This window comes from Lathamus discolor, chromosome 5 (assembly GCF_037157495.1).
Source record: "Lathamus discolor isolate bLatDis1 chromosome 5, bLatDis1.hap1, whole genome shotgun sequence".
Taxonomy (NCBI): Eukaryota; Metazoa; Chordata; class Aves; order Psittaciformes; family Psittacidae; genus Lathamus; species Lathamus discolor.
Genome location: NC_088888.1, coordinates 22597770 through 22611017, shown reverse-complemented (window position 1 = coordinate 22611017; position 13248 = coordinate 22597770).

Genomic DNA, 13248 nt, shown 5'->3' with positions numbered 1-13248 from the left:
TCACTACTTGATCGTCAAGCCCACACTTCCTCAGCTTATCTATGAGGATGCTGTGGGAGACAGTATCAAATGCCTTACTGAAATCAAGAAAAACTACATCTACCGCTCTACCATCATCCCTCCACCTAGTCACTTCCTCATAGAAGGCTATAAGGTTGGTCATACATGACTTCCCCCTCATAAAACCATGTTGGCTGTTCTTAATGACCCCCTCATCCTTGATATGCCTAGTGATGGAGTCAAGAATAAGTTGTTCCATCATCTTTCCAGGGATGGAGGTAAGGCTGACCGGTCTATAATTACCCGGGTCCTCCTTCTTGCCCTTCTTATAGATTGGTGTGACCTTTGCCATCCGCCAATCCTCAGGCACCTCGCCCGTTTCCCACGACTTACCAAAGATGATGGAAAGTGGCCTAGCAATGACCTCCGCCAGCTCCCTCAGCACCCGTGGGTGCATTCCATCCAGACCCATCGATTTACAGATGTCCAGTTTGCATAGTTTTGAAGTGTCTGAAATTCTGAAATGCTACCGTAAAGAGCCTGGTGGGGAGGTGGAAGATGTGGGGGGACGTCTCCCCCATAGGTTGGTCCTCCGAGGAGAAAAAGCAGGAGGTACAGTTATTAATAGTTCCCACAACGTGGATTGCAAAGTCCAGGGGGGATGACAATGCTGAGAGCACAGACCAGATTGACAGTGTCTAGTACAAAGATGCCAGCACTATTCTTAATATCAAGACACAAACACGGCTCTTTAAACCATAAGATTTATTATCACTATAAACATCGAGAATGTTATAAATAACAATAAATTTATTAATAAAGCTATAAATAACATACAAATTTATGAATAGAGCTATAAAGAACAATTTTATTAAGAAAGCTATAAAAACCCTACGAATTTGTGAAGAAAGATATAAATAACAATAAATTTATTAAGAAAGCTATAAAAAACATACAAATTTGCAAAGAAAGATACAAATAACAATAAATTTATTAAGAAAGCAATAAAAAACATACAAATTTGTGAAGATATAAATAACATACAAATTTATGAATAGAGCTGTAAATAACAATAAATTTATTAAGGAAGCTATAAATAACATACAAATTTATGAATAGAGCTGTAAATAACAATAAATTTATTAATAAAGCAATAACAAATTTATGAACAGAGCTATAAGTAACAATAAATTTACTAATAAAACTATAAATAACCCATAAATTTATTAATAAAGCTATACATAACATCCAAATTTATGAATATAGCTATAACAATAATTTATTAAGAAAGCTATAAAAACAAATTTATGAATAGAGCTGTAAATAACAATAAATTTATTAAGAAACTATAAATAACATACAGATTTGTGAAGAAAACTATAAATAACAATAAATTTATTAATAAAGATATAAATAACAAATTTTTGAATAGAGCTATATATAACAATAAATTTATTAATAAAGCTATAACATACAAATTTATGAACACAGCTATAAGCAACAATACATTTACTAATAAAGCTATAAATAACATAAATTTATTAAGATATAAATAACATACGAATTTATGAAGAGCTTTAAATAACAAGAAATTTATTAAAAAAGCTATAAATAACATACTAATTTATGAATAGTGCTATAAAGAACAATAAATTTATTAAGAAAGCTATAAAAAACATACAAATTTGTGAAGAAAGATATAAATAACAATAAATTTAATAAAGCTATAAATAACATACAAATTTATGAATCGAGCTATAAATAACAATAAATTTATTAATAAAGCTATAAATAACATATAAATTTATGAATCGTGCTATAAATAACAATTTATTAATAAAGCTATGAATAACATACAGATTTATGAATCGAGCTATAAATAACAATAAATTTATTAAAGCTATAAAATACAAATTTATTAATAGAGCCATAAAAAACATATAAATTTGTGAAGAAAGCTATAATGATAAATTCATTAATGAATCCATAAATAACATACAAATTTGTGAAGAAAGCTGTAAATAACATTTATTAATAAAGCTATAAGAAACATTAAAATTTATGGACAGAGGTATAAATAACAATAAATTTATTAATAAAGCTATAAACAACACAGAAATTTATGAATAAAGCTATGAATAAAATACACATTTATTAATAAAGCTATAAATAACATAAATTTATAAAGATATAATTTACAAAATTCTGAATAAAGTTATAAATAACGTATAAATTTATTAATGAAGCTAAAAATAGCAAATTTATGAATAACACTATAAATAACATAAATTTATTAATAAAGCTATAAAGACCACAGAAATCTATTAATAAAGCGATGAGTAAAATACACATTTATTAATAAAGCTATAAATAACAAATTTATAAAGATATAATTTACAAAATTATGAATAAAGTTATAAATAACGTATAAATTTATTAATAAAGCTAAAAATAGCATACAAATTTATGAATAACACTATAAATAACATAAATTTATTAATAAAGCTAAAAAGAACACAGAAATCCATTAATAAAGCTATAAATAAAATACACATTAATAAAGCTATAAATAACATATAAATTTATAAAGATATAATTTTCAAAATTATGAATAAAGTTATAAATAACATATAAATTTATTAATAAAGCTAAAAATAGCAATTTATGAATAACACTATAAATAACATAAATTTATTAATAAAGCTAAAAAGAACACAGAAATCTATTAATAAAGCTATGAATAAAATACACATTAATAACGCTGTAACATATAAAGATATAATTTACAAAATTATGAATAAAGTTATAAATAACGTATAAATTTATTAATGAAGCTAAAAATAGCAAATTTATGAATAACACTATAAATAACATAAATTTATTAATAAAGCTATAAAGACCACAGAAATCTATCAATAAAGCTATGAATAAAATACACATTTATTAATAAAGCTATAAATAACACAAATTTATAAAGATATAATTTACAAAATTATGAATAAAGTTATAAATAACGTATAAATTTATTAATAAAGCTAAAAATAGCATACAAATTTATGAATAACGCTATAAATAACATAAATTTATTAATAAAGCTATAAAGAACACAGAAATCTATTAATAAAGCTATGAATAAAATACACATTAATAAAGCTATAAATAACATAAATAAGGATATAATTTAAAAAAATATGAATAAAGTTATAAATAACATATAAATTTATTTATAAAGCTAAAAATAGCAAATTTATGAATAACACTATAAATAACATAAATTTATTAATAAAGCTAAAAAGAACACAGAAATCTATTAATAAAGCTACGAATAAAATACACATTAATAAAGCTGTAACATATAAAAATATAACTTACAAAATTATGAATAAAGTTATAAATAACATATAAATTTATTAATGAAGCTAAAAATAGCAAATTTATGAATAACACTATAAATAACATAAATTTATTAATAAAGCTATAAAGACCACAGAAATCTATTAATAAAGCTATGAATAAAATACACATTTATTAATAAAGCTATAAATAACACAAATTTATAAAGATATAATTTACAAAATTATGAATAAAGTTATAAATAACGTATAAATTTATTAATAAAGCTAAACATAGCAAATTTATGAATAACACTATAAATAACATAAATTTATTAATAAAGCTAAAAAGAACACAGAAATCTATTAATAAAGCTATGAATAAAATACACATTAATAAAGCTATAAGTAACATATAAATTTATAAAGATATAATTTAGAAAATTATGAATAAAGTTATAAATAACTTATAAATTTATTAATAAAGCTAAAAATAGCAAATTTATGAATAACACTATAAATAACATAAATTTATTAATAAAGCTATAAACAACACATGAATTTTTTAATAAAGCCATAAATAACATACAAATGTATGAATAAAGCTATAAATAACAAATTTATAAATAAAGCTAAAAATAACAAATCTGTAAATAATATACAAATTTATGAATAAAGCTATAAATAATGTCTAAGTTTATTAATAAAGCTTAAAATAACAAATTTATGAATAACCCTATAATATAAATTTATTAATAAAGCGATAAATAATGTATAAATTTATTGATAAAGCTTAAAATAAAATATTTATGAATAACCCTATAAATAATATAAATTTATTAATAAAGCTAAAAAGAACACAGAAATCTATTAATAAAGCTATGAATAAAATACACATTAATAAAGCTGTAACATATAAAGATATAATTTACAAAATTATGAATAAATTTATAAATAACGTATAAACTTATTAATAAAGCTAAAAATAGCAAATTTATGAATAACACTATAAATAACATAAATTTATTAATAAAGCTATAAACAACACAGAAATTTATGAATAAAGCTATGACTAAAATACACATTTATTAATAAAGCTATAAATAACATATAAATTTATAAAGATATAATTTACAAAATTATGAATAAAGTTATAAATAATGTATAAATTTATTAATAAAGCTAAAAATAGCAAATTTATGAATAACACTATAAATAACATAAATTTATTAATAAAGCTAAAAAGAACACAGAAATCTATTAATAAAGCTATGAATAAAATACACATTAATAAAGCTATAACATATAAAGATATAATTTACAAAATTATGAATAAAGTTATAAATAACGTATAAATTTATTAATAAAGCTAAAAATAGCAAATTTATGAATAACACTATAAATAACATAAATTTATTAATAAAGCTATAAACAACACATGAATTTTTTAATAAAGCCATAAATAACATACAAATGTATGAATAAAGCTATAAATAACAAATTTATAAATAAAGCTAAAAATAACAAATCTGTAAATAATATACAAATTTATGAATAAAGCTATAAATAATGTCTAAGTTTATTAATAAAGCTTAAAATAAAATATTTATGAATAACCCTATAAATAATATAAATTTATTAATAAAGCTATTAATAACACATTTTTTAATAAAGCCATAAATACCATACACATATATGAATAAAGCTATAAATAACCTACAAATTTATGAATAATGCTATGAATAACATATAAATTTATGAATAAAGCTATAAATAACAAATTTATGAATGAAGCTATAAATAACATACACATTAGTGAAGCTATTAATAACATACAGATTTATGAATGATGCTATAAATATGATAAAAAATTATGAGTAAAACCAGAAATGCCATAAAAATTTATGAATAAAGCTATAACAAATTTATGAATGCAGCTATAAATAACATAGAAATTTATAAATAAAGCTAAAGATAACAAATCGATAAATAACATAAAAAATAATAAAGCTATAAATTACAAATTTATGAATGAAGCTATAAATAACATACAAATTTATGAAGCTATCAATAAGATAAAAAATTATGAATAATGCTATAAATAACATACAGATTTATGAATAATGCTATAAATAACACATAAATTTATGAATAAAGCTATAAATAATGTATACATTTATTACTAAAGCTTAAAATAACAAATTTATGAATAACCCTATACTATAAATTTATTAATAAAGCTATAAATAAAGTATAAATTTATTGATAAAGCTTAAAATAAAATATATATGAATAACCCTATAAATAATATAAATTTATTAATAAAGCTATTAATAACACATTTTTTAATAAAGCCATAAATACCATACACATATATGAATAAAGCTATGAATAACCTACAAATTTATGAATAATGCTATAAATAACATAAAAATTTATGAGTAAAGCCAGAAATACCATAAAAATTTATGAATAAAGCTATAACAAATTTATGAATGCAGCTATAAATAACATATAAATGTATAAATAAAGCTAAAGATAACAAATCTATAAATAACATAAAAAATTAATAAAGCTATAAATTACAAATTTATGAATGAAGCTATAAATTACATACAAATTTATGAAGCTATCAATAAGATAAAAAATTATGAATAATGCTATAAATAACATACAGATTTATGAATAATGCTATAAATAACACATAAATTTATGAATAAAGCTATAAATAATGTATACGAATTTAGGAATAAAGCTATCAATAACACACAAGTTGATGAATAAAGCTATAAACAACACACAAACTGATGAATAAAGCCATCAGTAACACACGAATTGATGACTAAAGCTACCAGTAACTTCAAAGTCCGGAAACAGAAGAGGCGTGACCCTGAACCCAGGCCCCAGTTCCGTGCCCAGCACTGCTGCCGCACTCGCAGGAGGGAACCAGCCGGCAGCTGCTCCACGTGTTCACCGCTCCTCACTCTGGTGTCTTCCTCCAGAAGCAGCCCCGCTTACAGGCTCCACCTTCCGGCTCGTGGGGGTCTAGGAAGCAAACGACACCCAGGAAGCATCAGGCCTTGCCTGCGGCTCACCTGGCAGCACGCGCAGCAACTGTGCTGCCATCGGGGACAGTCCGACCTGGCCAAAGGCGGCCTGCCACTTGGGAATCTGAGGGTGCTTTTCTCCTGTGTTTCAGCACACGTACCAGCAGGCTGCTCTGAAACGTCTTTAGTGAGCTGAGCCAGAAAGGTTGGACTCGTGCACTCACTTTGGCAGCGTGCGGGGCTTTTCCCCTCTTACTTCAACGGTCACCTCATTCGTCAGTGCTCCCTTTGTGGCACTCTCACCCTCCAGCAAACATACCCGCAGCCTGCATCTCAGTGCCGTGCAGGGCTCTGACACAACTCCCGCAGCTTCAGCTTTTACTGACTGATAGAATTTATTCCCTTCTCCCCCCAGGAGTCCTCGGCACCAGCTTATCTATAGAAGCCTGTCGGGAGGTACGCTAAGAGCTCGTACGAGTGTAATGGTTGAACTGAAGGCCCGGTGAGGTACTTACACTGCAGACAGTAACTCAGCTCTTGTGATCTCCCCTTCCTGGAAGAGTTTCAGAGCAGCTGTCTTGGCCACCTCTAACAAACGCAGGATCTCTTACCAGGGACTTACCCTGCTGTGAGCTCTGTCTTCTCTTCCTGCACTGACGTTTTGCAGGGGATCCTGGCTCTTCTGCAGCTTTCTTCGCCGCCTCGGTTCCTGATGGCAGCTCTCTCTCTTCCGTCAGAGATCCGCATTCTACACTCGCATTCTCCTTTGAATAAACACACCAAAACCGAAATAAACCCAAAGATCACGCGATAGCTTCCCAGGGAGTTTTACCTCCATTTAGCACTTACGTGCTCTGCACTGAACAGTGCTTCCACAACAGCCATTTCGGACTGGTGAGCTGGGGTGGGATCCAGTCCTTCTCCCCGTTCTTCAGGGGCTCCCTGTGTGGTCACAGAGTCTTGCGCCGTTTCAGCAGCAGCGGCGCTTTCTATGGCCGCATTGAGGTAGCTTTCAAGCAGCTCTCCATCCCAGCTTTCCGCAGGCTCCGGTGTCACCACATCAGCGCTGCGTGATGCACACATCTCATTGAAAATCTCAAACACATCTTGGTAACTGAATTCCGGCAACTTCTCCTCGCCCTCAGATGCATGATGTGCCCCATCAGAGGGCGGGCATTCAGCTGCAGAAGGTGGCTGCACGTCAGGACTCTGCGAGAAACAAAATACAGGGAATTGCTAGATCCAAAAATCACAACCATTTTCAGTCAGGGCTGACAGATTTTCCCACTTCTGAGGACCGTGCAAGTGCTTACTGATGATGAGGACACAAGCAGGGCAGGATGATCAAGGCTGTAGCTGGCTGCATCCCTCAGCAGGACCTCGGGGAAGTGTCTGCCCCAGAGCACACACGAGGTAAACTGATTCTTGGCCAGAGCTCAGTGAGATCCACAGCCAAAGCACTGTCTTCTGTACCACCCGCACAGCCCCTGCCACCCTGCTCCCGGAGAAGTGATCGAGGCTACACTAAGGCTCGGAAATCTCAAGCCCGTTTGATCCCTTCTGCACACTGCTCCTGTTGTCCTGCTCAGAGGCAGTCAGGCACTGACCTGGCACCACTGGCTTACACCCCTGCTTGCCTTTGGACTGCTCACACGCAGGGGACCTTCCACCAACCTCTGCCCAGATGCACCAGCACCTTTTGACCGGCAGTTCCCCGCTTGCGGCTGCACAATCCAAGCAACCGCTAACCAGGAAGTGGTTAACCAGGAAGCTACCAGGCCACTTACTGGTTAAGTAACCAGCCCATCTCTTCTGACTCTCCGTGGGACTTGCTTCTCCAAGGAAGACCCTTTCGACCGTGTATTTCTATCACCTTTCAATCTAGACACACCGCCACCCCCTGACGACTCCTTTGGGACCATGTGCTATCCCAGACACTGATCTCAGCCTTCTGACATCGGAACTGATGTGACTGTGACTTCCCATCACTCACACTGATCCTCATGTGCTGGAGGGAAAAGCAGCTCACGATGGAAGAGAGAGGACAAAGATGCACCGCGTGGAAAATAAACACCGGCCTATCGATGGCACGACTGGCTGTTGGCTATTTCTAGCCTCACAGCAACGTTACCCTGGCCATAACCTCCCCAGCTTGGGTAAGCTCATATTAAAACAGGAAAACACGCAAAAAGGACAAAAGGTCGGTATTTGCAAGACAAGAAACTGGACGATCAGGCTTGCACAGGTCAACCCTTTTTCAGCACACACCAGCAGAGCTTGCTTTGCTTATCCCCTGTGAGGAAAAAAAGTAACTCCATGCTGCTGGAATGCGAAAGGAAGCCCTGGCATGTTTACTGAGGCTCTTTTGGTATTGCATAAGGCAGGCCACCCAGTGAGGGGCAATTTCCACCAGAATTCTAGAAAGCCTTGACAGGAAGCACTGGAGCTCTCCTAGATAGGGTATCTCTGAGCTGGGGCCAATTCCAAAAGTCAGCTTGGTTCTTCTCATGCATCCAATGAAACTCAGGACTGCCACAAGCTGTCTGGGGCACAGAAGTGGAGCTGATTCCCAGTATCATAACATTAAAGAATCCCATTTTGTGCAGGCAAGGGCTTTCTTCAAAGACAAACGGAGACTCAGGAACTAAAGCGAATTATGGTGAAGTCAAACATAACACTTTTACGGGAAAAAACCCTCCGCCGATGAGGACACCCGCTATGCCGCTGCCCTGAAACCTTACCTGCATTACAGCACCGCCCCTTTCGTGTTTCAAAGCGGTGCTTTGGAATGGGCATTGGCAAACCACGTTACTTTCCCTTTCCAAAGCAGAGCAGTCCCAAAGTCCTCTCCTTCCTGCCGCAAGCCCAGAACCCTGCGGTCCATGCACGGGGTCTCCTCCCTTCCCCCTGCTCTCTGTGCGCTGCACTCACCTGCACAAAGCCGCAGTCGGTGGACGCCGCAGCACTGGTGCTGACAGTCAGAGACCCTCCCTGGGCAGGGGGCAAACACTGCAGGGTGGCTGCAAAATTCAAACACAGGGATCAGACTGACAGAACCGGTGCCCAGTGTGCACAGTTCTGTTGCTTACTTGCATTAAACACTGCAGTAACCACTCCGTAAGATAACTCCCTGAAATGGATTATGACCTCCCCACTGACTGAGAGACTGAGCTCTCCACCTTAAAACATATTTCTTCTGAAGTATGTAGACACAGATCAAACATACGTCTTGTAGAATTAACCAACACACACACACACAGAAACTTCCTATTCACTCTATCTTAATATCACCTTTTGGATTTGGCTGCTTGACTGTCTCAACACACCACACCACAGAAAGGGGACTCACACAGGAAGGGCCTGCATGTTCACACACACACTGGAATGAAAACGGGATCTTATTCCAAAAAGCAGCTCCGCAGATGAAGCAGTTTCTGCGGGTCTCAGGTTTTGGTGACACGCAGAGAGAACGTACAAGGAAAGGCACTGCTGGCAGGACAGACAATCTTTAAAATTTGCAGTCCTTCCGGGCGAGAGAGAAATCCTTGATGAGATCAAATCTAGGCCCATGTTCACAGGAATTAAATGGTACGAGTGTGACTTGAGACGGCCACGTGATCAGACCCGTTTCTTTGCAATGCCTGACACCTCCGCGGGATTCCTCACGAGACAGTTGCTACGATAACCGATACGGATTTGAGTACCTAAACCTAGTGCCCTTTGTCATACGAAATCTGTGAACTTTTGTCCAGTTTGGAGCAACATACACAAGAGCTAAACAACATGGAGCGAGCTAGTGGACATCCTTCCATAGCAGCGCGAGACACGTGTCTGACTCCTGTTACTTCAAAAGCTCATGTTCAGCAACCTTAGGGTGAAATCTGGACATCTTTCAGAAGAACAGTCTGTGGCCTGCAAACATATTACAGTTCTGTGCAGTGCCAAAAATCTAAGGATACCTGGGCTTCACTCCCTGGGAACGCCAAAGGACGTGGACAAACCCAAGAAAACCACCAAAGAAACTTAAAGGGCTACTGTAAAAACAGTGCAAGAGAGCAAAGGAGAGATTGGCTGTAACCTGCTGGAGTCATCCTAAGGAAACAAACACGCAGTACAAAGAGCCTAGTTTCTAAGAGAAGAAAAGGAAAAACCCAAAGGGAAAAAGTGCTTGTGAAACAGGAGGCAAGTGTAAAACAGAATGTCCAGATCACAGGCTATAAGAAGCCACAAGTAAAGCAGAAATTGCACAACTCTTGCACTTCGTAGAGCTTACAGTGAAAGCAGCTCGTGAATCAAACGCGCTGTAATGCCTGTGCATCAAGGGGAGGAGAGCAAACATAACCGTGTAGCAGCCCAGACTGGTGACCAGTTCTGAACGGGTCTCAAGTGCAGAATGGTGCACAGAAAGAAAGGTTTGCACTCACAACACCTTTCCTTGGGTTTTTTTTGCCAGCTGCAGCAGTGCCTGATCTAACAGCAAGAAAAACTGCACCTGTGGAAACCCCACTGATGAGCTCAGCCGGCAAAGGGAAAGGGGCCAATTCATTTGTAGTACTTCAAGTCTTCCAGGCGAATCAGGATTCCACACACACCTGCTTCACCCACACGCTGTTGTCCTTCCCTGCTCATTGCAGAGAAGGCGTTTCTAAGCTCTTCTGTCTCTGATACAGTTCACCTCATCAGAGCCAGAAGAAAGGAGCAGCTAAAGCACATTCTGTCACCGGCTGGTAGCAAGTAACGGACAGGGAGCACACATCTCACTGCAAGCACGCACGTCAGGTACACACACAGTGACAGAGCACTGGGGAAAAACATTTCATGCATCACTTTGCGGTAACTTCCCGAGCAGCAAGGGGAGAACTTTTGCCGTACGTGTTGGATCCGGGCCTGGCAAGCACTGCCCTGGAGACGCGCAGCTGCCGGGTTCTGGAAGGGAAGCAGCAGCTGGAGCCCCTCGCTGAAGCGGCAGAAGCGAGAACACGGTGTGGAGGGTGTACGTGACCTCGGTGGAACACCGGTGGAGGACGGGAAAGGGAGCCCCTGGGCCTGGGAAAACTGCGGAAGCCCCGTGCCCTGGCAGCGACCCAACAGAACCCTGCCACGGTCTGGAAGGGACTGGGCGCTGCTGGGAAGTCGTTGCCTGGAAAGCAGGGGGGTACAGGCAGGAGGCCGCTCTGTTGGAGTAAGGGAAGAAGCTGGCTGGACGGCAAGGTTGAGGAGCCTGTCCTGCAGTCACCAGTCCTGCAAAACAAAGGGAAACGAGGACTAAGGGAAGGAGTTTTCACTAGCCCTGAAAGGCAGGATGAGGAGCCAAGGCTCCACGACGTTCCCTGGGAAGACCACCTTTGCTCCAATGCTCTTAATCCAACAACAGACTCTATTCTTACACCTAAACATACAGTAACTGCTGTAGCAGTACCACCTGAACACACAGGAACATCAGTGCTGTGCCAACACACAGTCATCTCTGGAGCATTCAGTCTCCTGAAGCCCTCAGGAGCAAGGGATCGCTACCTAGAAATGTGCTCTTGTAAATCAAAACGGGCAGGAGCTGACTAAACGGGCACGAGTCATTTAGGAAGTGCTGTGCGTTACAGCAGGCAGCGAGTTGAAATGAAAGGGGAATCGTTAAGCAGGGCTCTACCAAGCTCCAGCGCTGACAGCACACGGGCAGCCAAGGCAAGGGCAACGTCCAAATCCTAAACGAGACTCTGAGAGCCCCTCATCACAAGTCTGTCAGTTTGTCAAGGAAAACAAACCCAGAGCCAGCTTTTTTCCAGGTAGCTCACCCGGTTCAGTTACTGTTTCACGAAGCGGTACCTGCCCTCAGAGCGTTACCCATCGCTTCACGCAGATTTAACGACAGCTTTTGGAGCAACCCCTCAAGGAGAAGTAGCGTTCACCTGGCAGGGCCGTGCCCGCTCCACAGAGACGGGGTGAGGGTGCTCTTACTGCAGCCCCCGACAGAGGCCCTCTCGCAGCAGACTGAAGCACACGCGAACCCCGCTCCCCGTGCCTGCTGGCAGCACATCTCCCTGCGCCAACAGCAACGGCTTTCCCGCAGCGGCGGCGCTGAGCGGCCGCCAGCAAGGTCCGGCAGCCCTGCTCCCTGCGGGGGTGGCGCTCTACGAAGCCCCCAGCCCCCAGTGCTTCTCGGCCCGCAGCCCGGGGCCACCCCAGCTCACCGGGCCTGGCAGCCTCGCCGAGCGTCGAGGGCGGGCGCTGGGAGCGCTGGGGCGGGCGGCTGGGCAGCTCCGGGCCGGCCGCCAGCTTCGCCTTGTTGGCCCTCGTCAGGCGCTTGAGGCGCACGAGGAGCTCGGGGCGGTCGCGGCGGAAATGGGGGCTGTGGAAGTGCAGCAGGGGCCCGGCGGAGCTGCCGCCGTCGCCCCCCGCCGGGTCCTGCAGGGGCCCGGGCCCCGGCCCCGGCCCCAGCTTGCGGAACCCGTACAGGTTCAGCTGCCGGATGAAGCTGGCGAAGTTCCTGGTCTTGAAGAAGTCGGCGCCCAGCGCCGCCCCCTCGCCGGCCGGCTCCGCGCCCAGCAGCTCTCGCTCGAAGAGCCGCCGGTCGATGAGCAGCCCCTCGCCACGGGCATCCCAGCGCACGGAGCCGCAGCGCGGGCTGTTCACCAGCTGCCAGAGCTTGGCCGGGAAGTGGCTGGGGTTGACAGCGCCGGGCAGCCGCTGGCCCTCCATGGCGCTCCCCGACAACGGACGCCCCGGCCGCTCGCGCTCCACCGGCCGCCGGGCAACGCCCGGCCCCATCGGCCCGCGCTGGGGGAGCGACACCGGCCCGCGGCCGGCTTCAGCCCGCGCTGCCCGCCGGGGCCGGCCCCGCCACCCCCTCGCCTCGGCACGGCCGCACCCGCAGC